The sequence below is a fragment of the Canis lupus genome, chromosome 1 (genome assembly GCF_048164855.1).
Source record: "Canis lupus baileyi chromosome 1, mCanLup2.hap1, whole genome shotgun sequence".
In the NCBI taxonomy this organism is placed as follows: domain Eukaryota; kingdom Metazoa; phylum Chordata; class Mammalia; order Carnivora; family Canidae; genus Canis; species Canis lupus.
In genome coordinates this window covers 88,026,992-88,052,004 of record NC_132838.1, presented here as the reverse complement: position 1 = coordinate 88,052,004, position 25,013 = coordinate 88,026,992, and the positions used below count along the sequence as shown (strand labels likewise).

At 47.9% G+C, this 25,013-nt stretch overlaps 1 long non-coding RNA gene across 4 annotated transcripts in view; it reads left to right on the top strand.

Moving 5' to 3' along the window:
• Positions 1–1,284: 1,284 nt before the first annotated feature.
• LOC140639870 (uncharacterized) overlaps positions 1,285–25,013 on the top strand; it is a 71,140-nt gene continuing 47,411 nt past the window's right edge. For 2 of the 4 annotated variants that reach the window (XR_012036515.1, XR_012036514.1), the window contains exon 1: positions 1,285–1,897. This is a non-coding gene — a long non-coding RNA (uncharacterized lncRNA). The remainder of the gene's footprint in view (positions 1,898–25,013) is intronic. The other 2 variants (XR_012036518.1, XR_012036519.1) reach the window with 2 other exon arrangements.

Genomic DNA, 25,013 nt, shown 5'->3' with positions numbered 1-25,013 from the left:
CCCAGTTAACAGCTTTCTCTGAACGGTCCTTCAGTACTATTTATTACGTAGTCTAGGCCAGGCAAGGGCATATAATATTTCCTTAAATTCTACAATGGTCAAGAGTTCTACAAAATAGGTAGTCTTTGCTCCCATTCATAGCTGAGGAGGGCACGGAGACTCATGCGCACAAAGTCTGGGGGTCTTGCCTGAGGCTTACAGTCAACCAGGATTCGGAGTCTCTAGCCAGCACCCAAGCCCCTGTTTTTCCACTTTCCATTTTTTTCCCACGCTGCCCCTCCCCCCTGCAGCCTCCGCATCCTTCAAGAGCTCCTAAAGCGAGACCTCCCAGGGGCAGAGGCAGCACTCCCCTGCTGCGGGCCCCTATGCATTCTTGTAGTCATTCCTTCCTCCTGCACAGGGGCTTGAATTCAGCACGCAAAGAACCTCGGGGAAGCACCCCACTCCCCCACTCCAGACAGTCTGCACCTAATACTTAAGAACACGCACCCATATTCAGGGCCTTCTGGTACCTCCACCTCCCCCCAAATATCCCTCCCCTCCCTTGCCACCTTCCCAGTATGGACACACACAGCTCCCCTCTTTCCTTCCTCTTCTGATTGGCTTCCAGGCTAGGTTTTCCCCTTTTCTAGAAAAAAATCCTGCTGCCCGGATAGGATTCTCTGGACAGTCCCGGGCAGCATCTAGGCAACTAATTATTTAGTGAACTGCTTGCTAACTTCCAGCCAAAGAAGAAGAGGAAGGAAAACACACACACACACACACACACACACACGCAAAAATCGGAGATGTAGAAGAAAATGGAAAAGCTTCGAGGGTGGGGGAAGGGGGCGATGCAGCGGGCGGGCGGATTTGGAGCTAATGCCGTCTTTGAATTACAGTAACATCCAAAGAGGCAGAAAAGCTCCAATGGAAGCCAGAGCAGAAGCGAACGCGCAGGGGCTTGCTTCCTTGGAAGGGTTTCAGCTGTAATGACTCTCCCCAAAGAAGCAGCCCACGGGCTCCCGGACCCGCTGCGCAGGAGGCACAGGGGGCGCTGGGCTGCGCTCGGGCGGGCGGGGCGCGGGCGGCCGCGGTGCGCATGTGCGGGGCCCTCCGGGCCGGGCCGGGTTGGGCCGGGCCGGGCCGGGCCGGGCCGCGGGGCGCCTCTGACAGCCGCTCTATTCAGACGCCGGCCCGGGGTTGGCGGCGCGGTGCCTGCCGCCGCCGCGGCTGAGATCATGCTGTTGATTTTGTTTTACGGAGAGCAGCCCGGCCTGTGCAGAGTACAGAATGTTCTCTTCTGTGAACTGAGCTTGAACTTCTCCAACCCACTTTGTCGGAAGAATCACACAGACACAGAGGGGAGCAGGCAGGGAAGATAACCCCCAAATTGTTGAAATCGTTGTATTCTCTCCCGGGTTTGGCCCAGATCGTTTGCTTTTCACTGCGCAGAATGAAAAATCCCAAGCATGACAGTTCTTGGAAGAACAAAACGCCTGGGATGTCCTTTGTCTAAGTCAGGACCCTGGCGTCAACTTTGGAAATGAACGAGTCTGTCTCTCCCTCTCCTTGATTTTTTTTTCCTTTCCTTTTTTTCTGATTTTCTTTCTTCTTTCTTTCTTCCTCCTCTCTCTTCCCATCCTTCCCACTACCCAGCCTCCCTCCCTCCCTCTCTCTCTTTCCTCCCTTTAAGGCATTAAAGGGACATTAGAAGGACAAGGACAACAAAAGCCATTTTCCTGCAAGAGAAAGAAAGGATCCCAGGCCCTGTGTCTTCTCTTCCAGTTGTTCAGGCTATTATGGTACTACAAATAGTGTTCCCCAATTTGTGGTATGGCCGGAGAGAATCCACAGTGAGGGCTTTGGGTTGATGGCCTTCATTAAATCACCCAACTTGAGAAGCTGCCAATGCCTGGTAAGGTGGTTTGAAATTTCTCTTTGGAAACAATCTTTGTCCAGTCTTAGGGCTGAGTCTCCAGTTTGGGAGCACTCTGATAAATGGTTAATGGGTCTGCTTGGAGGATCTGAGTGTGAGACCTCTGTAGGACAGGCCATAGTAGTTTTCCAACTAATTATTTTTTAATGGCAGTGGATTCCTTTCTTTGTACTCATATTTACCCTAAACTCACTGATGAGGCAGAAGAGGACAACTTTGTGTGAGTCATGGATTTGAAGTGTGAGCTGTGGGCTGAGTCTCCTACGCATGAGTGTGCTTCTAATATTGGGCAAGTCATGTCTTCTAAAACTCAACTGGTCTAAGGGGCACAAGGCTTGTCTTCTATACCTGTATAGTCATTTGCAAGTGTGGAGTGCCATACTGTGACACCACAGGAGATTGTTCTCTTGAATTTGTAGCTCTACTACCTACCTCATAGCTGGGGGTGGAGGGGTGGGAGCTGCTTGCTGTCTTATGGATCTTGCTCATTGCTAAAAACTGGGAGATTCCTACAAGAGGGGTTCTGAGATGATTCCAATTCTCTGGATATTCCATGTGATTTTTTACTTTTTCTTTAGTTAACACACTATCAGAATATTGATTGGTTCATTCATTCATTCATTCCATAAAATGTTATTGAATATTTGCCATGTTTAAGTTACTGGATGGGACCTAGGGATTGGGAAATAAGGAAGGTATGTTCATTGCCTTCAATGAGATTATTGTCCAGTTGGAAAGGCAGAAATATACATATACATACACACATTTACATGTAATACTTATGTATTACTTATAACACAAATGAGGTTGATACGTGTTCAATGGAGGGACAAGTTATAAAATGTGAAGGTGGAGTATTACAAGAACAAGATGAAGATTCTAATAAGTGGAAGTTGAGCCAAGTGCAGTCTAGACAGCAGAAGATAGAAATTGTGAAAATAGATGGTCTTTGTGGTTAATAAGATTGTGTAGTATATTTGGATATCAGTGTGTATATCTTTTGGCTGAGCAGTTGAGGCTAGAAGATATAGGAAGAAGCAAAAAAACACATTGAGCCTAGATTAGGGATGTCTACTTCCCCCTGTTAAGCCTGTCACTAACCGTTCTTCTGGAGTTTGTATGAAGCCTTGGAATCAAACTCAACACTGTTCTCTAAGAAGCCACCCCTAATCAGTTGGTGTTGGCACTTGGAATAAAACCACTTATTGGAGTCAGGGAAGATGGCGGAGTAGGAGGATCCCAAGCTTACACCCTCCCATAGATACACCAAGGCAACAACTGCACATACTGCAAGTGACTCTAAAAATCACCTGAGGGATCCCTGGGTGGCGCAGCGGTTTGGTGCCTGCCTTTGGCCCAGGGCGCGATCCTGGAGACCCGGGATCGAATCCCACGTCGGGCTCCCGGTGCATGGAGCCTGCTTCTCCCTCTGCCTGTGTCTCTGCGCCTCTCTCTCTCTCTCTCTGTGACTATCATAAATAAATAAAAATTAAAAAAAAATATTTAAAAAAAATAAAAAAATAAAAATCACCTGAAGACTGGAAGAAGATATCTTCCACAGCTGGAGTCATAAAGAGAGGGGCACATCGAAAAGATCCGGAGAGAAAGAGATGCAGTCAGGAACCAAATACCCAGTGTGAATTCCTGCAAGTGGGAGGGAGATCACAATTGTGGAGGAGTGAGGACTTCAGGCCCCACATTGGGCACTCTCAGCTCTGGGGTCCTGTACTGGGAAGAATACCCATAACATCTAGCTTTGAAAATCAATAGAGCTTAACTCTGGGGAGACAGAAGGTTCTAGGAAACTGAGTTCCCACCCTTAAAGAGCCAGCAAGCTTTATCACTCAGTTTGAGACCTAGCACAAAAGCAGCAGTTTGAACAGTGGCTGGGTTATACACGAAGGAGACTTGTTGATTAATTTTAGGTTGTGTGCCAGAGGGACAGGGATCTGTTGGAGCTTTCTATAGGAACAGAAGTGTTGGTAAGTGCTATTTTCTTGACCTCCTTTAGCACAGGTAGCTGAAAATGTGCATGAGCCAGCTCTGACACTCTCCATCTACCTTGCTAGCACTGCTTGCCCCACCCTGCTGTTCCTCTGTAGATCCACCCTGGTAGGCCCCCCTCCAAAGCAGTGCCCACCCTGCTACCTGTGGTGGGCAACCTCAATCAGGTCGGATGCCCCTCCAAAGCAAAATACACACTCCTTCCAAGTGCATGTGGAATTTTCTCCAGTGTAGATCACATGGTAGACCACAAAACAAGTTCCAGTGCATTTAAGAAGACCAAAAGCACATCAAGCATCTTTTCTGACTGCAACAGAATCAATTACAAGAAAAAAAAAAACAGGAAAAACACAAACACATGGAGGCTAAACAACATGTTACTAAACAACCCATGGGTCAACAGAGAAATCAAAGAGGAAACAAATAATATCAGCAAACAAAAGAAAATGCAAATACTAGAGTTCAAAATCTTTGGGACACAACAAACTTCCCCTCTCCAAGAGGGAAGTTTGTAGTGATAGAGGCCTACCTCAAGAAACAAGAAAAATCTTGAATAAATAATCTAATTTTGTACCTAAAGAATAACAAAAGAAGAATAAACAAAGCACAGAGTTAGTAGGAGGAAGAAAAAATAGAAGTCAAAAGGGGAAAGGAATGAAATAGGGAGTTAAAAAAAAAAAGAAAAAATAAATGGAATTAAGAGGTGGTTCTTTGAAAAGATAAGCAAAATTGACAAACCTTTAGCCACATTCGAAAGAAAAAAGAGGAGGACTTGAATAAAGAAATCAAGATTGAAAGAGAAGTTACTGACACCAAAGAAACACAAAAGGGTATAACAGACTACTACAGAAAATTATATACCAATAAATTGGACAACTAGAAGAAGTAGATAAATCCCTAGAAGCATACACTCTTTAAGAAATAGAAAATCTGAACAGACAAAATTGAATCAGTAACCAAAAAGCTCCCAACACACAGAAGTCTAGTACTAAATGGCTTCACAGGTGAATCCTAGCAAACTCTTATTTTATTTTATTTATTTATTTATTTATTTTCCTAGCAAACTTTTAAAGAAGAGTTAATATCTATCCTTCTCAAATTATTCCAAAAATCAGAAGAGAAGAGAATGCCTTTGAATTCATCCTACAAGGCCAGCATTACCCTGATCCCAAAGGCACTATGAAAAAAGAAAATTACAGACCAACATCCTGGATGAATATAGATACAAAAATCTTCAACAAAATATTAGCAAACCAAATTAGAAAGTACCTTAAAAGGATTATTCACCATGATCAAAACTGATTATCTCAAAAATACAATGATGGTTTGTATCCACAAACCAATCAATGTGATCCACCACATTAACAAAATGAAGGGTAAAAATCATATGATCATCTCAATAGGTGTAGAAAAAGCATTTGACAAAATGTAACATCCATTCATGATAAAAATTCCCAACAAAGTGGTATTAAAAACACAACCCTCAACATAATAAAGGCCATATTGTTAAACCCACAGCTAACAAGGTATGGAAGTCCTAACCACAGCAATCAAATAAGAAAAGAAATAAAAGACATAAAATTGGTATGGAAGAAGTAAAACTAACACTATTTGCAGGTGATATGGTGTTCTACAGAGAAAACCTTAAAGATTCCAGCAAAAACTATGAGAACTAATAAATGAATTCAGTAGAGTTGCAATATACCAAATTAATACACAGAAATCTGTTGTGCTTCTATACACCAATAATGAAGTAGCAGAAAAGGAAATGAGAAAATGATCCCATTTACAATTGCACCAAAAACAGTAAAATACTTAGAAATAAATTTAACCAAGGAAATGAAAGATCTGTACTCTGAAAACTATAAGACATTGATGAAAGAGTTAGATATGACACAAATAAATGGCAAGGTAGACCATGCTTGTGTATTGGACGAATTAATATTGGTAAAATGTCCATACTGCCCAAAGTAGTCTGTGAGTCAGTGCAATCCATATCAAAATACCAATAGTATTTTTCACAGAACTAGAACAACAACAATAACAAAAAAGTCCTAAAATGTATATGGACCACAAAGACCCTGGATAGCCAAAAGCAATCTTGAGAAAGAAGAACAAAGTTGGAGGCATCACACTTCCAGATTTCAAGCTATGTTACACAGCTTTAGTCATCAAAACAGTATGGTACTTACTGGCACAAAAACAGACACATAGATCAATGGAATAGAACTGAGAGCTGAGAAACCCACGCTTACATGGTCAATTAACATATGAGAAATGAGGCAACAATATACTATGGGGGGGCGCCTGGGTGGCTCAGTGGTTTCGAGCCTGCCTTCGGCCCAGGGCGTGATCCTGGAGTTCTGGGATCAAGTCCCACATGGGGCTCCCTGCAGGGAGCCTGCTTCTCCCTCTGCCTGTGTTTCTGCCTCTCTCTGTGTGTGTCTCTCATGAATAAATAAATAAATAAATCTTAAAAAAAAAAAAAAAACACGATGGGGAAAAGACAGTCTCTTCAATAAATGCTGTTGGGAAAACCAGACAGCTATATGCAAAAGCATGAAACTGGACTACTTTCTTATGCCACACACAAAAATAAACTTAAAATGGATCAAAGACCTAAATCTAAGACTTGAAACTGTAAAACTTTTAAAAGAAAGCATAGGTAGTAAACTCATGGACATTGGTCTTAGCAATACTTTTCTGAATATGTCTCCCCAGGAAGGGAAACAAAAGGATAAATAAATCATTGGGACTACATCAAAATAAAAAACTTTTGAACAGTGAAGGAAATCATCACAAAATGAAAAGAAAACCTACTGAATGGGAAAAGATATTTGCAAATGACGAATCCAGTAAGGGGTTAATATCCAAAGTACATAAAGAACTCCTACAACTCAACACCAAAATAACTCCCAAATAAGCTGATGTAAAAATAAGTGGAGGACCTGAATAGGCATTTTTCCAAACAAGACATACAGATGGCCAAGAGATACATAGATGCTCAGCATCACTAATCATGTGGGAAATGTATATCAAAATCACAATGAGGTATACCTTACACCAACAGAATGGCTAAAAACAAAAAGACAAACAAAATAACAAATGTTGGTAAGGGTGTGGAGAAAAAGAACCCTCTTGCACTGTTGTTTGGAATGTAAATTGGTACAGCGACTGTGGAAAAAAGTATGGAGTTTCCAAAAAACCCCCTAAAAATAGAATTACTATATGATCCAGTAATTCCACTTCTTGGTATTTACACAAAGAAAATAAAAATACTAGTTCAAAAAGATATCTGCACCCCAAGTTCATGGCAGCATTATTTATAGTAGCCAAGATATGGAAGCAACCTATGTGTCCATCTGCAGATGAATGGATAAAGAAGATGTGATATGTAAGCGTGTGTGTGTGTGTGTGTGTGTGTGTGTAATGAAATGTTACTCAGCAATAAAGGGAATGTGATTTTGCTATTTACTACAACATGGATGGACCTAGAGGGTATTATGCTAAGTGAAAGGAGTCAGATAAAGGCAAATACTGTATAATTTCACTTATATGTGGAATCTAAAAAGACAAAACAAACCAATGGTAACAAAACTAGAAACACACTAAAAACTATAGAGAACAAACTGGTGGTTGCCAGAAGTAAGGTGGGCAGAGGAACAGGCAAAATAGATAAGGCAGATTAGAAGGTACAGATTTCCACTTATTAAAAAAAATAAGTCACAGGGATGAAAAGTATAGCATAGGGAAGACAGTCAATAATATTGCAATAACTTTGTATGGTAACAGGTGGGAGTGACACTGGTGTATAGAACTGTTGAATCACTATGGGGTACACCTGGCATTAATATAATATTAATACATGTCAACTATATTCAACTAAAAATTTAAAAAAGATTAAAATTTTTTTGAAAAAGCCACTTGTTATTCTGTGCTTGGGCTTTGAATCTCATGCCTACAAATTTGTACGTTGATTGTTCTTGGGGAGTTATTGCATGTTTTTAAGATTCAGAATAACATGAGTGAATGCCATGATTCAATTTACGCTTTCGTAAGGTAGCTGCTGGCCACGGGAAGGGTCCCTGGGAAAGGTGGGAGACTGGGCACAGACAGACCAGTAAGAAGACTACACAAATCATCGTGAGCAGTGTGAGTGGGAAGGACAAATGTTTTGGACAGATGGGGCTTTGGGGAGGTAGGATTGGTGATAGTAGAGGAAGCAGAAGGAAACTTCACAGTAACTGAATTTTTTTCATTTGGGTTACTGAGAAGCAATAGGGTCGCTATGGTTTGAATGTGTCCCCCCTCCTCCCCAAATTCATATGTTGAGAAATCCTAACCCTCAAAAATGATGGTATTAGAGGGTAGGGCCTTAGGGAGGTATTAAGTCGAGAGAGTGGAGCCCTCATGGTTTCATGATAGGATTATTTCTTTATAAAAGAGATCCCACAGAGCATCCTAGCTCCTTCCACCTGTGAGGACACAGCAAGAAGTCTCAGACCTGGAAGACGGCCCTCATCTGACCATATCAGACCCACGATCTTGGATTTTCAGCTTCCAGAGCTCTGGGAAATATGTTTCTGTGGTTTATTAGCTCTCCAGCCTTATTTACCACCATTATTTTTTTAAGATCCACTTATTTATTTTAGAGAGAGGGGGCCAGGGGAGGGACAGAGGGAGAGGGAGAGAGAGTCTCAGGCAGACTCCATGCTGAGTGCAGAACCCAACATGGGGCTCAATCTCACAATCCTGAGATCATGACCTGAGCTAAAACTAAGAGTTAGACACCCAACTGACTGAGCCACCCAGGTGCCCCTGGTCTGTGATATTTTACTAAAGTAGCCTGCACAGATGAAGACAGGCCAAGAGAAGGAACACAGGAAGAGCTTTTTACCTTTCTTTTTATATGGGGCAGATGATAACACTGAGTTTCAGATAGGCTTGAATTTGAAGGGAGAGAGAACAAAGAGAATTCTGGCCATCATTTGGAAATACAGACCTGGAGTCAAGAGCTAAAAAAGTAATTCAGAATCCAGCCACACAGAGGAACCAATGGAAGTCCGGAGAGTAGATGTTACCGCCCAGAAAGAGAGCTATGCAGGTCATTTACAGGCCTGTGGGGAAAAGGGTCAGGTTAGACCTTGAGAGGTGCTTATATTAATGAACACCAGAGGGAGAGCATTCTAGAAATGATTCAAATTCCTAACAATGTAGGGGACCATCTAGTCCTCCACTCCTGTATCTGATTTTTCTTTAATACAGAGCAATGGCTGGGGGCGCCTGGCTAGCTCAGTTGGGGGAGTGCACAACTCTTGATCTTGTGGCCATGAGTTTGAGCCTCACATTAGGGATAGAGTTTACTTAGGAAAAAAAATTGGGGTGCCTGGGTGGCTCAGTTGGTTGGTCCAATGCTTGATTTCAGCTCAGGTCATGATCTCAGGGTCGTGGGATTGAGCTCTGAGTTAGGCTCCACGTTCAGTAGGCGATCTCTTTGGGATTCTGTTTCTCTCTCTCCATCTTCCCATCTTCCCTTCCCTCTACCACTGGAGCTTTCTCTCTAAATAAATATAGTCTTAAAAAAAAAAAAAAAAGAATGACTAGTCATCTTCTTTAATACAGAATCTATTTAATGCCTGTCTGAGAATTAAAGAAAATGGGTAGTTTTCTCCAGCATATCCTTCAAGGCAGTACTTTAACTCTTGATGGTTGACCATGACCCGTAGTGAGAAATACAAGTTAGATATGCACACATAATTATGGAACTAAGACAAAGGGCTTTATGAAACAATATCTACCTGCATCTTCTATAAGTGACGCTATTTTCTATTTTATTCTATTCCAGTAAGGAAAAGAAAAAATGCTAGCTGGGTCCCAGTGAGTTCCTATCACAAGAGACATTGGGATTAGGGGCCATGGTTTCTGGAAGTCCACTCTCCCTCTAGTGGTTGGCATCTTTCAGGAGAGATCAGAGTTTGTTAATCTTAGCCGAGCCTGGAGACCCATGGAGCAGAGCTTAACTCCATCTCCAAAGGTCCCCCTTTCCTGGAGGAATTTTTAGCTTTAGGAGGAAGTCCAGGTGTGTTCTGCCAGCAGGGCTGCTTGTTTTGTTCCTAGAAGCAGATAATAATAATAATGACAGGCATTCAATCAAGCACTTTACTCATCATTAACAATACTCATAATAAGCCTCTGAGGGAAACATAATTATTACCACCTCCATTTTACAGATGAAAAATATCAAAGCTAAGAGACAATTTGCCCCTGATCATACTGCCAGTGAGCAGTGAATTGAGATTCAAACTCGGTTGGCTGGCAGGATAGTGACCATAAGTGGTATCTTCTTTGGTTCACTCTATGTCATCTCCATGAGGCCCTCAGCAAGTGGTTCTCAGCAAGACTTGGTTTGTTCTCACAGTACTCTTCATTGCTTCTCTCAGTGGGGTCTCCCTGCATTTAAAAGTTTCTTGAATATAATCAAGTATCTGGAATGCATTGGGAAAGTGGAGGCAGGAAAGGAAGTGAGCCAGGGAGAAAGGCTAGGGGGGCTGTGGGGTAGAGCTGGAAGAGGCTGTCTGAAGGGGTAGAGGAGGGCCCTCAACACCTTGACCTTCCTGCCTCTATCTTTGTCCTGACACTCATCCACCCCCACATCTCCACCAGGCTTATCTCTCCAAAACAGCTCCCTCTCCTATCTCATGCTTCCTGCTGACACGCCCCACCCACCCTGTCTGGTACTGAAACCCTTCATCTCTCCCTTCAATGCCAACTCAGTGTCTCCTCCTCACTTGCAATGGGCCCTGCCCTACTGTCGCCACTCCTGGCCCCTGACTGCTCCACGTTCAGCTCAGCAGGTTTTCTCTCTGTCCCTGGGGACATGGGGCTTGTCCAATCTCAGCACCTGTGCTCCCTGAAGGGAGTGCACTTCTTCCTTCTCCCTCTATATCTATCCATCCTTAGGCTCCGTTCAGATCTGGCCTCTTTCCTGATGGCTTCTCCTGATCTCTTCTATCTTTGCATCTTTGCTTTGGTGTCATCCATTGAGGAATATCACCAAACACTAGAATATTTAAATGGTCCATGTTCATCCCTCAATCAGATTCATTCACTCATTCACTTTTCTTTCTTTCTTTCTTTCTTTCTTTCTTTCTTTCTTTCTTTCTTTCTTTCTTTCTATTTATTTATTTTAGAGAGAGCAAGAGCAAATGAATTTGTAAGTGGCAGGAGGGGCAGAGGGAGGGGGAGAGAACCTCAAGCAGATTCTCCACTGAGCACAGAGCCTGAGGTGGGACTCGATCTCACAACCCTGATCATGACCTGGGCCTAAACCAAGAGTTGGACATTCAACCAACTGAGCCACCCAGGTACCCATTCACTCACTCATTTTAAATTTATTGATTGAATTGCCTATTAAGTTTCAGACACAGGAAAATCTCTGACAGTGAAGGTAAGAAGAGGTATCATGACTCCAGGATTCATAGAGCTGTTGCCTTTGACATTGAACTTCCATTCCCCTTCTTGGAAAATACCCCAATTTTCTTTGGGCAGTCCCTGAAGTATAAACCTGTGTTGTAGGAGCAGGGCTGGACTCCCCACCTTCGAAGAGGAGGGAGTCTGTGACAGAGGGCTGGCCAGGGAGAGAACTGCACTCCCCTGGTCACAGGTTCAGAGATAGTGTGCACCTGGTGAGGCCAGTGACAAATCAGTCCTGGGTTCTTGCTAGAACTATCTGGGGAGGCTAAGCTGGTGGAACATGAACCAGGAGCCTCTGTCTATTATTATTGCCACCACTTTGTAGGGGGCCCATCTGAAGGTGAAGCCAACACAGAGGACATCGGAGGTGAGGGATTCTGGATAACACTTTTTAAGCACTTGGATCCAACCACTACTAAACCAGAAAGCTTAAATTCTTTCCCACTTAGTTTCTGTTGAGATTTTGTAACGTGCCACTTAAAAGCGCATTAACTTTTGCGGTGCATCCTCTGTGATCCGTGCTCCATGGTTATCTGTAAGCGGAGAACAGCTCAAGGCACAGGCCCCTGGCACCTGGCCTGGAACTGCTCACCGGCCCTAACTAGCCTAGCTTCATTCCCATTCCAGCTCGGGTTGGGCTGAGGATGAGATTCAAGTGAGCCCATCGACTTCACCGGGCTCTGGTCATGGAGGAGCACTGCCTCTGCCCCTGCATCAAGTCCTTCCCATGGCACCTGGCCCGGCGCTGATGACCTTCAAGTGCTCAGTGTATCCCTGGGGCCTCTGTGCTGCCTCGTGTCTGCCCATTGGTGCAAACAGCTGGTTTTCTATCTCTGCACATGGTAGAGATGATCCTCTCTCATGTGCTGTGATAGGCAGATCTCGAGTTGAGATGGGATCCTCATGTTGAGCAAGACTTAAAGTGAGGAGCCTGCAAGCCTACAGGGGGCTTGTAAACTATAAGTGGTGGTGATACAGTGAGAACAGGGGAAGAAAGAGAGTAGTCTTCATTTTAGTAATGCCTGTGGGCGGGTGCTGGCTACTGAGGGTGTGCTGTATCTGTTCTCTGAGAAGTTCTTGTCAATCGATCAGCATGTATTTAAAAAGCACCGACTAGAAATTAGAGCCAAAACTTGCCAGTCATCTTTCCCAGCCCTAAGCCAATACTTGCCTAATAACACATACCCTTGGTGATTAATAAATGCTTTACAGCCTCACCTTGCCGTTATTTAGACACAAAGATCAAACACAAGGAGAACCAACTCTTGGCTCCCAATACAGTGCTCATCTCCGCCCCAGGGTCTAGGGACGACCAAATATTCCCGAGCTCTTTATTGGCAGTAGTTACCTTTCCTCCGACATGTAGCTTCTGATTCTTGGAATACTGTCAGTCCCCAAAGTCAGAGGCTGTGGAACATTCCAAAGTGCTCTCAACAGAACAGGTTAGGCCTTGCACTAAATTGCTGCCTTCCCTTCAATGTCCTGAGGCCACCCGAGAGGGCTTCCCGCGCGTCTGCGTCTAATCTCTGGCCAAGGCCACCCGTGGACACGCCCTTGGCTCAGGCCCGAGTTGGAGCTCCTCCAGCTGAAGGTGTCCTTCTTGCTTAAGTGCTTCCGCCTGGTGAATATTTGGAACATTTCGGGTTCCCTCTCCGGCCCCTTTTAGTTAAATCCTTTTGTAGTTCAGTCATAATAAAATAATGATAATGGTCTTCTGCAAAGGAGCCCAATACAGAGCTCCTGTCAGAGGCGCGTTCAGAAGTAAGGCTCGCCCCTGGTCTGCATGTGAGGTGCTGGGTAGCGGGCGATCCGACCACAGAGTATGGTTTAATTAGACCCTGTTGGGAAGGGCCACCTGGGTGGCTCAGCGGCTGAGCATCTGCCTTCAGCTCAGGTCGTGATCCTGGGATCCTGGGTCCTGGGATCGAGTCCTGCCTGCGTTGGGTTCCCTGTGAGGAGCTTGCTTCTCCCTCTGCCTTTGTCTCAGCCTCTCTCCGTGTGTCTCTCATGAATAAATAAATAAAACCTTAAAAAAAAAAAAAGAATCTGTTAGGATTTAGCTAGTTCCTATTAAGAAAGCTCAGAGTCCCTTCTGAGACAGAACACCACTTCCCTTCCCCCAAGTATCCCAGGTATCACTAGACTTTAAAGACCTGGTAACAGTTTTATTTTTCCTATAGCCAAGAGTTGGGAAGTATTTAAGTCACCTGTTTTTCTACCTGAGTGAAGTTGGGTAGCCATTGGTTTTAGGGTAGATGCTAAAGTAGTGGCCAGCCTGAGCAGTGGGTCTTAGCCTGGAGGTCACAGTAGAAAATGGGATTTTAGGGGTGCCTGGCTGGCTCAGTCAGGAGAGCATATGACTCTTGATCTTGGGGTTCTGAGTTTGAGCTGCACATTCATTGTGGAAACTACTTAAAAATAAAATCTTAAAAAAAAGGAACCTGGGAATTGAAAAAACTATTCATGTCTGCCCTCCTTCCAACCACCCCCAACCCAGAGGCTGAGTTATGTGGTCTGGGGTGTATCTAGCATTAGGACTGAAAAATCTTGCTAGCTATTTATAACGTGCTGTAGTTATATGATCTGACCAGGCCCAGAAGAAAAAAAGAAAAGGCCAAATCCAGCCTTTGTTTATAAAGGTTATCATTGCTTAGAATGTACTTTTTATATGCCACAGAATATGACTTTGTAATAAATTCAGAAAAAACTTTGTTTTTTGTTTGTTTGTTTGTTTTTTACTGTAACTGGGGGGAGTAAAAGTCTCCATCTTGCAAATTCCACAGGATTGTGGTGAAGCCTACATGAGCTTCTGTAGTAGCCGTGTGTGTGTGTGTGTGTGTGTGTGTGTGTGTGGCAGGGTGCAGTACTTTGTAAACCAGGATTTGCAGCCTTGCACACTAGCCCGGGGTGGGGCTGGGGTCTGACAGCTAAATGCTGGAAGTGATGAGCAGGATACAAGACAAGGGATTATAGGCCTGTTCACTGTGTGACATTGACTCAGCTGTGGCTGATTGGTGCCACTTTCTTTTTTCTTTTTTCTTTTCTTTTTTTTTGAGAGGACATGCAAGGATTTATTTACCAGATCTCTCACTTTTAAGAACACTGGGTGGGTGCCTGGGTGGCTCAGTTGGTTAAGGGTCTCTCTCTCTCTCTCTTTTTTTTTTTAAGATTTTGTTTATTTATTCATGATAGAGAGAGAGAGAGAGAGAGAGAGAGGCAGAGACATAGGCAGAGGGAGAAGCAGGCTCCCTGCAGGGAGCCCGATATAGGACTCGATCCCCAGGCTGCAGGATCATACCCTGGGCTGAAGGTCTGACTCTTGATTTTTGCTCAGGTCATGATCAGGTCATGAGATTGAGCCCCACATAGGGCTGTGCTGGAGATTCTCTCTCCCCACCCCCTGTTCCTCCTTGTGCACATGCGCTCTCTCAAAATTAATAAATAAGTCTCAAAAAAACCCCAAAACACTGAGTGCCATAAAGCATATTTGGGGAGTAGACACATGGATCCCATACTTTCTTTGAGAGTCATCTTAGGGCCTTCTCATACTCTTTTACAAGACAGCTTGTAACCCTTTCTCAAGTGTGGAGACACTGGAATTCTTCAAAACATTCCAAGAGAGTGGGGTGCCTGGGTGGCTCAGTCAGTTAGGCGCCTGCCTTCAGCTCAGGTTATGATCCTGGGGTCCTGGGATCCAGCTCCCGCTGAGCAGGAGCCTGCTTCTCCCTCTCCCTCTGCTGCTCCCCCTGCTTCTACTCTTTCTCTCTCTATCAAATAAATAAATAAAAAGTCTCTCACACACAGAAGATTCCCAGAGTAATCAGTGTCCTTGATTCTATCCTCTTCAGTTTGCACAAGCACACTGAGGCCCAAAGAGTCAGAGGGACATGCCCAGGGTCACATGGTCAGGTAGTGGCTATAAGGACATTCTTGATCTAATTCAAACATCTAGTCCCTACTTCTTTCTTTTCAATGGAATTCCAGTTTGGGGATCTGTCCCTCCCAATGTGACTTAGGGATGCCCAGTGTGACACCATTTCCAGCTCCAGGGTAGATCCTTGTTAGCCCTAAGCCAATCAGGGCATGGCATTCTCTTGGCAACTGCTAATGATCCGGTGGTGAGTACGTGACCTCTGGTGGCCCAGGCAGATTGAAGCAGAGGATGTAGGTCCCACGACTGGGGGAGAAGACTCTTTTCTGCATGTCGCCTCCATCACCAATGGGAGCCATCAGGGCCCATCTGATGTGGGTGTCCATGCACAATCAGAGCACAGCCGAACCTCTGCTGAGTGAGGTGTTGTCCTCGTTATACCACACAATTGCCTCACTGTTCCCAGCAGGCCAGGCTACTCCACTGGGCAAAGGGGACATTTCCAACTTTTCTGGGCTGCTGCGTAGAGCTGGTCAATAGTCACAGAACGGCACTGAGGGAATTTCTGTGACTCAGTCTTTAGCAGGTGAACCTTGTGCTGGTCCCCAGTGCTGTGAAAGGCAGCACCTGCCTCTGTACCCAGCTAATGAGACAGAAGAGGAAGACAGTCCTTGAACTAGCCAAGGTGTTTTAGTTGTAGGAAAGAGAAGATGCAATTCGAGCTGCCTAAACAATAAAATATACTGGCTCAAGTCAATAAAAAGTACTTGGGTGCGTGGCTTAATCTATAGGCTCAAATGATGTCACTGGGACCCTGTCTCTCGTCACTCCTTGGCTGTCCTATCACCCAATTGGCTTTACTTATTCTCACATTCCACATGGGGTTGGTTGACAGCCAACAACTCTAGACACACTCCCTCTGCCCTGCTCAAGACTCGGGTGGGCCCCCTTCCTGCCTCATTGCTCTGGTGGGTCCCATGGCCCTACCAATCGCTGCCGCAGTGGTCTCAATGGCCAGGCCTGAGCTGCGTGTCTCTCTCCCCCCAGAAAAAATGTCTACTGAAAATGGCAGCAGATCTCCAGAGAAAAATTACTGTTCTGTCACCCGGGAGACAGGCAAATTGGTGCTGGCTGCCCAACTCGGTAACTGGAAGCTTTTCCAAACGTGTAGGTTTTGTTGGGTTTATATTGTGCAAAGAGCAGAGAATTTGAAATCAGAGGAGATCTCAGCCCACAGAAGTTCCCTGGTGAAGGATACCTTTATGCAGCTTGCCCCCCGGGTCGTTCTCAGAATTGCATGAGATCCTGTACAGCAGAGTACTTTTTAAAAATGTTAAAGGCTAAACCCAAATGAGGGATTGTTGTTGTTATTACTGCTATCGTCTTTTCTGAGTTTCTCCTGCTCATGCTCTGATTATGATGTAATGCGACTACGAGTAAATGCATCCAGATAGCAGCTAGGATGAATTTGGCCAAGGATACATGGCATCTTTATGAGAATCAGAATCCTCCCACCTCTGGGTGGTGCAGTTCCCAGGGAACATGGCATGACAAGTGGATAGAATCTTTGTGCAAAGAAAAAGTCCGCCCTTCCCCTAGGTAGACACACCTGTGTGTTAGCTGGGATGGATTTGGTGAGTGGAAAGCCTACTGGATTTCAGCTGTTGCTGCCCCCTTGGCAGGAAGGTGGCCAGGCAGGGGTGGGGAGTTCTGTGCAGTGCACAACCTACACAACCGTACTTTGTGGCCCTGCCTTTGGAGCAGGTTAAATTCTGGAAGCCTAACTCATTTTCCTGGCAGAGTTCATCTAAGCCCCTAAGACCATTTATCATTTTCCTCTCTTCTGAGCATTTTCACTTCATGCTGAATGCAGCAGTCTGTGCTGTCTCTTTTAGGTAACTACCCACTGGTGATTCAGATTCGACCAGCCTTTTCAGATGCTCACCACACACCAGCCTGACTTCGGGGAAGGGAGTCCTTCCTCTCTGACCACGCTGATGAGTGATGCTGCAGAGGGTGGCTCACCCTTTAAAACGAGCACAGGGCCACTGGTGAACAGTGGTTGGCTGTTGCTGGAAAGTCAGACACTGATTTCTCCGAAATGGCCAGGAGGGAGGGATGAGGAGCCCAGGCCACTTCACTTAGACTCATCACCCCTGTCTGCTCTTCCAAATCCTCCTGGCAACAGCGGCTCCGGAAAGAAATGATTTGAACTAGATCCAGCCCGCCTCCAGGGAGTCAGGGATGCAATACAGGAGCCTTTGTGTTCCTGGGAGTGAAGGTCTTCCTCCTCTTAAAAGATTATCCTTCTCTTGTGTGACAGGCGGGTGGCTGGCGCCAACAGGAACTGGCAATGTTGTCGAGTTGTCAACGTCTTGCCCCTTTCGCTTCATCCTTGGTCATCCTCTGGGGCACCTGAAAGGGTAGAGGCTTTTCAACCTGACACGGGCCACGACTGCCTCCTCGCCGTGACGCCAGTGGTGTGGCCTAGGTGAACCGAGTCTCGGTGCCAAGCGTCCCTGGGTCTCTATTGTCGGGCAAGCAGCCACCTTCACTTGACACCGCTTTTCTTCCTTCATCCCTCTTCGGGGACTCAGAAAGGCATCTGCTACCTTAGCTGCAATTTCCTGTCTCCCTGCTTTGACTTCCTTCTTTCAGGTTGGTGGTTTTTCTCTCTGGCCTCCTGTCCCCGTAGATCCATTCTCTGTGCTCCCCCCCTTTTTTGCCCTTGCTGGGGCTCCTTGGCTCCTCAGATTTCTAGTTGGGAGGCACAGCAGACGACCAGAAGGTGTGAGGGCTGTGCCACAACGTGTTGGCTGCCTCCTGACCATCCCCCACCCCGCCCCCGGTGCAGCCTCAGCCTCACAAAGGCTCTGGCTCCTGGGGGGCAGGGGTTGCTCCCCGACTCCCTGTCCCCACTCCCTCTCTTGTCCCTTCAGACACAGGGATGTGAACAGCTTCCTGCAATCATGAGTCTCCAGGTGCCCTCTGATCTCCATGTGTTTCTGGCTCCCTTAGCACCTCCTGCACCTTGTAGAGTCTCTTCATTAAAGTCTTTACAGTTCAACTCTTTGGAACATCCATCTGTTTCCCAGCCCGTCTCTTTAGCCACCTGTGCCCAGGTTAATTCTTCTTGATCCTCTTTCACCTTTAGCCTCCTGGAATCGATTCCATCCTCCTTTTCTGCCTTTCTGCCCACTTGTCTGACGAGACCCAACATAGTTGTATCTTAAGTGGTCTTCTAACTTCCACTCCATCCTGCCCCATCTGGAACATCGGTGATAAAAAATAATCTCCCTAAGATACAGGCCTCCGGTTACGAAGTGAATAAATCACGGGGATGAAAGGTACAGCATAGGAAACACAGCCAGTGGAACTGTGATAGCCTGGTATGGTGACAGGTGGCAGCTACACTTGTGGTGAGCACAATCTAAATAAAAATGTTGTTATCAGTGTTATATGCCTGAAACTAATGTAATGATGTGTTATATTAGCCATATATATACAACTATATATTTAAAGATTTTACTTATTCGACAGAGAGAGAGAGAGAGGAATAAAGAGAGCGCTTCTGCATGCGGGCATTGGGGAGGAGCAGAGTGAGAGGGAAAGAGTCTCAAGCAGACTCTGTGCTGAGTGTGGGGCCTATTGAGGGGCTCAATTCCAGGACCCTGAGCTCACGACCTGAGTTGAAACCAAGAGTTGGCTGCTTCACTGACTGCACAACCAGGTGCCCCCTACAACTATATTTTAAAGAAATCTTCCTGGGGTACCTGGGTAGCTCAGTGGTTGAGAGTCTGCCTTTGGCTCAGGGCGTGATCCCAGGGTCCTGGGATTGAGTCCCGCAATGGGCTCCCCTCGGGGAGCCTGCTTCTCCTTCTGCCTGTGTCTCTGCCTCTCTCTGTGTCTCTCATGAATAAATAAAATCTTAAAAAAAAAAAATCTCCCCCAAACACCTAGAACCAACTTCTGGAGCAGTCACACTCAGGAGAGGGAGGACAGAGAGTTTCACTCACACAGGGAGGTTGCCGACCGCCTCCACTCGCCCCTTCTGATGAGTCCTCCACCCTCCTCCACCTTGCTCTGAGTCAGGTGGACAGTCACAGAGGTATTAAAGGGCTCCGTGGACCACTAGCTTTCTGTTGGGTCCAGCCAGTTGGGAAGCCCTGGCAGGAAACGAGAGGACAGGAGGAAGATGAAGTTGGGGGCATTTGCCTCCTGGGCCGCCTCCCTGGTGGGCAGGGGGTTGGCAGTGGCTGTGCCTCCCCGCCTTGGCCCACAGCTGCGGGCATGGCCCTCCCTGCTGCCGCTGCTTCCCCCCTTCGGGCCTGGGCCTGGATCACAGCTCCCCCCTGCTCCGGCCTTCCCCTGCCCGGTGAGCTCCCCTACGGGACCTTTAGGAGGGGCCCTGCCTGATGGGGCCTCGGCCCAGTCACCGCCTCCAGCCCAATTCCTAGCTTCTTCCTTCTTGTCCTGCAGGGAGCTCGCATGCCTGCTGCTCACCCCAACCTGAGGGCGCAGCCCGGTCCTGGGAGAAATCTAATCTGCTCTGTAACTGAATTCTCCTCCCCCAAGGATAGGGATGTGAGGAGGAAGGCATGAGAGAGAGCCCTTCGGGTCTTTGGCGCCTGGTGCGCGTTGGGGAGGAAGCGGCGAGGCAGGACGAACCCCTCTGCCCATCCAGCTGCGGAGGCAGTCGGTCTTTCTCACCCCCGGGGCCCAGGACGCTGTCCGAGGGGCAGGAGGCCGAAGGCTGATCCTTCCGGGCTGGGCACGGTCAGGCCGTGCTGACAAGCCACCCCCGGGCTGAGCAACTCGGTCGGCAGAGCCTGACTTCTCTTTACGCCACGTGTCCCCGAGGCGGACGGAAGCTCTGCTCACTGGATCACACGATCCCTCGGGGGCTCAAGCGGACCGACAGTCCCGGCCTCTCCTGGGCTCCCCGGGAGCAGGCTCACCTGCTCACCCTAGATCTTGCCTGGGGCTCAAATGAACCAGGAGGGGCTTGCACGTGCACGCGCCTCCTTGGCCAGAACCAGCCACGTGGGGCCACTCAACTGGAAAGGGGCGGGGAAACACACTCTTTCTAGGTGCCCGCAGGGGGTGGCCTGAGGTATTCTGGAACAGCGCGGGTGCCCACCGCAGGGCAGGTGCCTGATTGCTTCAGAAGATTCTGGGCAGCCCCGGTGGCGCAGCGGTTCAGCGCCGCCTGCAGCCCAGGGCCTGATCCTGGAGACCCGGGATCGAGTCCCACGTCGGGCTCCTGCATGGATCCTGCTTCTCCCTCTGCCTGTGTCTCTGCCTCTTGCTCCTCTCTGTGTCTCCCATAACTAAATTTAAAAAATCTTAAAAAAAAAAAAAAAAGATTCTACATGGCCTTGTTCTCTCTCTGCCGGGGAGGTGAGGCTCCAGCCTGAATGTGGCTGACCCCTGTCCCACGTCGCTGAGAGTGCGCTCCCCTGCTTCTTGGTCCAGGTCTCTGCTTCTCACCGGCAGCCCCGGGGTGGGGTGGGTAGGGTAACAAGTTGTCTGAAGCTTCGGCTGCTATTCTATCTTTAGTAAAAGAAAAGTATTGTGGTCAAATATACATAACATAAAGTTGACCAATTTCATCCTTCTTAAAAAAGACTTTATGTACTCATTCATGAGAGACACACACAGAGAGGCAGAGACACAGGCAGAGGGAGAGGCAGGCTCCAGGCAGGGAGCCGGATGTGGGACTCGATTCCAGAACCCCGGGATCACGACCTGAGCCGAAGGCACATGCTCAACCACTGAGCAACCACTGAGCCACCCAGGGGCCCCCCAATTTCATCATTTTAAAGCATACAATTTAATGCTATTTATTACATTCATGGGGTTGTACGACCATCACTACTAGCTAGTTCCAGAACATTTCCATCAGCCCAAAAGGAAACTCCATACCCAGGGCACTGGGGTGGCTCAGTGGTTGAGCGTCTGCCTTCCACACAGGTGGTGATCCCGGGCTCCTGGGATCAAGTCCCACATAGGGTTCCCAGTAGGGAGCCTGCTTCTCCCTCTGCCTCTCTCTGTGAAAAAAAAAAAAAAAAAAAGGAGTCCCATACCCATTAAGCAGTCACTCCCATTCCTACCCTCCCTCGAGGCCTGACAATCCCTAATCTGCTTTTGGTCTAGGAGGTCACCTGTTCTGGATATTACATATAAATGGAACCACGTCTTGGAGCGCAGCTACTTTCGGAGGTGTCCTTGTGACCTGTGGGAAGCTCACCCGGTCGTACCCAACGTTGGCCCAGCAGGTGCTCCACAGATGCATCCTCTCTCCACCTGCTGTCATTCCGTTTTCCTCCTTCCTGGCTCGGAGGGCAAACAGCACCTTGCTGTCCAAGCAGGGAATGGACTGCTTGCCTTTTCTCAGCCCCTATGGGTGCGTCTCTGCGGGAATCCCTCCCCTACACAAGTAGGGGGTGGATGGAGAAGAAGGCATGTCCCCAATGCACAGAGAAAAAGCCATTGTATTCACTGGCCAGTCTCTCCCGATTCCCACTGCCTCGCCTCCCCCGCAGAAGTGCTTACCTGGCCTGACGTGGGCTAATTATAGCGGAAGCCCAGTTAATAAGCCCTGGGGGAGTGTGGCATCTGTCCCCATTTCTCCCCTATATCCTTTACCATATGTGTTATTTAGCTGCTGTTGTTTCCAGCTGCAGGCCCCAGGACCAACCTGCCGCAGGAAGGTCCTATCTGATGTCGACTCACATGTCATTTTGATAATGTTCCTCCCCCACTCAGCGACTTTCCATGGCTCTCTTTTAGGAATGGGTAAATCCCAAACTCCTGACTTTGCATTCAAGGCCCTCGACCAACTAGTTGCAATTTCGCTTTCCTTCTCACTATGCCCCACACAGACTCTGCTCCTTTCAAGCTGGCCTGCTCCACTCACTGCCCCCAGAACGGCCTCGCTCCATTTGGGCTGGGGTCCTTCCCTCTCTCAGCCCCACCTGGAATGTGCTCCCCTCTTCCTGGACGGAAGGCTCTTGGCCAATGAAGCTTGACCCACCTGTCCCCTCATCCGCCGTCGTGTCCTTGATGAGGGAAGCCAGCAGAGCCGGACAGAAAGGGGACTAGCCAAGGCCACAGAACCCAAGCCTTTTTCCTGGCTGGTGAGAGTGTCGTGAGGAATCAGTAGGGAAGGGGACTCTGGGTGGCTCCACCGTCTTCCAGGGACACCTGCCTGGAGCCTGCTGGGACTGGGGATGGAGAAAGGATGGATGGTCATGCACATTCTGTTTGGGGTTCCTTCAGGTTGAGCCAGAGGTGCATTCTGGGGTGGCAGGTTTAGGTGCAGGGATGGGGAGAAGGGAGAGAGCCAGAGAGTTGAAAGGGTAGGGAAGGGAAGGCAGAAACAGAGGAAGGGCCAAGTCAATGTGGGGCGAGGTGGGAGGGGAATAGATTTAGGAATCCCAGACTCTGGGGAGAAGTGGGGTCTTTCTCATCTTGCCAGAGGGAGGAGACCCTGCTCATTGGCTCCTGCTGATTCTGTGCTCCCCCCTGCTCTCCCTCCTCCCCTCACCCATCATCCCCTTATCCTCGAGTCACCTGCCTTAACCGGGGAGAGCGGCCCCAGCCCAGGGTGTGCTCCTCCCCGGCACCCTCCTCTCTGCGCTGTGCCCAGCTCGGTTTTTGTGCTTCTGCTTTGGTTTATTTCAGCTGGAGGAGCTGACCTGGGCCGCGGAGGGACAGTCCCTGCTCTGGTCACTTCCCCCGTCCGTGCAGCCTGACCTTTCTCAGGATGCTTAGAGCCACCGTGACGCCAGAAGCGTGCCTTGGCCAAGCTGGCACCTGCACGGCGCGTGCCCAGAGCCCGCGGGTCGTCTTCTTTCCGGGGCCCTCGGCTAGGCCCTGGCTCGCTCAGGCCAGCGGGCAGCGTTCTGCGGCGAGGTCCGCGGACGCCCGCACATCCTGGCTCCCTTACACGTGAGGGCACGGGGAGGTCTCAGGAAAGCTCAGGATTCACGGGCTTCTCCAGGGCCTGGGATGTGGTGCGCCCTCAGCTGAGGGGGTCGCTGCCCTCTTCTGGGGTGTCAGTATTATCCCCGCAGGCATTCTGGGCCTGGATCCTTGGCGCCTGGACTGCTGCGTCTGCAAAGACGCCTGGCCCCCAAACGCTCCCTTCCATTGGGTCAGTGGCTGTTGGATTCACTTTGCTAAAAGCCATCTCTTATCTTGTCACTCTTCCCCTCAATAACCGTCAGTGGCTCCCGCTGCCCACGGAATAAATAACCGATTTGTGCCTTCAGACTTTTTGTGCTTACTCCAGAGTCCACACCATAAGCTCTGCTGCTCGTCCCCGAGGGCAGGCTGGGGGCTGGGGAGCAATGTGCAGGACCGTGACCTGCCCATCTCCTCTTCCCAGTCCCAGGGGATGCCACTCAGAATGTTGGCCTCCTTCACACTTGGGGTTCCTTCTTACCCTAGGCTCACCATCAGGTCTTCTAATAATATTTGCTAATAGGATCTGGAAAAGGAAGGTTCTAGATGAATCTCCAGGTTTGCAGATAACAAGAAGTGGTGACGACTAGTTCTTGGCAAGCATGCTCTCACAATTTTCCTTCTTCACCCATGGCAGAGGTGACTAATCCACTTTTGCCCAGTGAGCCCAGCTGAGGCCTCAAATCACCTCTGAACGCTGCTTGGGCAGCCACTATCAATTGATTGAATTTGGCAAATGAGATGGAAATCTATTTGTTATCCCTACACACAGTTCTTCCAGCGAATGGAACTTTGAACCTCATCAAGATTGAATATGAGAAGACACGAACAGGCTACGAAAGCGGACCCACAAGTGGCAAGGGGGGCTCACTATTGTGTGATAATTATATTTTGAGATTTAACCAAAGCTTTTTCCCTTCATCCCCTTGTCCCCCTAGCCCGTCCCTGAATTCAGGCTAAAGACATTCTGATTTTATTCTCTTAGTGAGTGAATGACTCAGCAAAAATGCAGAGAGTTAAGAGTCTAAACAGACTTTCAAAACTCCTGGCAGAGATGGTAATTTGAGGGGAAAAAAAAAAAGAAGAAGAAAAGCATTTGACGTTCAAAAGCCTAGGTTTTGGAGTTTCAAAAGGATGGCTCCAAAGGGGAACTCAGGGCACTGGGAACATAGGAGGGGTAGAAAAAGGAAAGAAAGCAGGCAAACAGGGAAAAACAGTCTGAGTGCAGGTTGGAGGCTGGGGAGCAGGGGGTCTCTGACAAGGGCTTCTGGGCCTTGCAGATCCCTGCATCACATCTGGAGGAGGAATGATGTCTCCCCAGCTAGGCTTGGGAAACTGAGGCCAAAGGGGATCTGTACCTCTCTTTCCTGGGGCAAGCCCAAGGAAGCATCCAGTGTGGTGTGGCAGGTGGAGATCTTCAGACAAATCCTCTGGGTTTCTTGAAGGCGGTGTGGGGGAAGAGGGAGTAAGAAGCACAGGCAGGATCCCAAGCTTCTGAGAGCCACCGAGAGGCAGGGGACACGAAGAGGAACCCAAACAACAGGGCAGGAGACAGTGAGGGTGGAGACCCCTCTGTGATACCAGAGTGGTAGATGACGATGACGATGCTGAGGGCCCAGAGACCCCTTCCCCTGGCATCTGTACATAGAAAGGCATTTTCCCAGGGGTGCTTGGGTGTCTCAGTTGGTTAAGGGGCTGCCTTCAGCTCAGGTCGTGCTCTCAGGGTCCTGGGATGAACCTCCGGTGGGGTCAGGCTCCGTGTTCAGCAGGGAGTCTGCT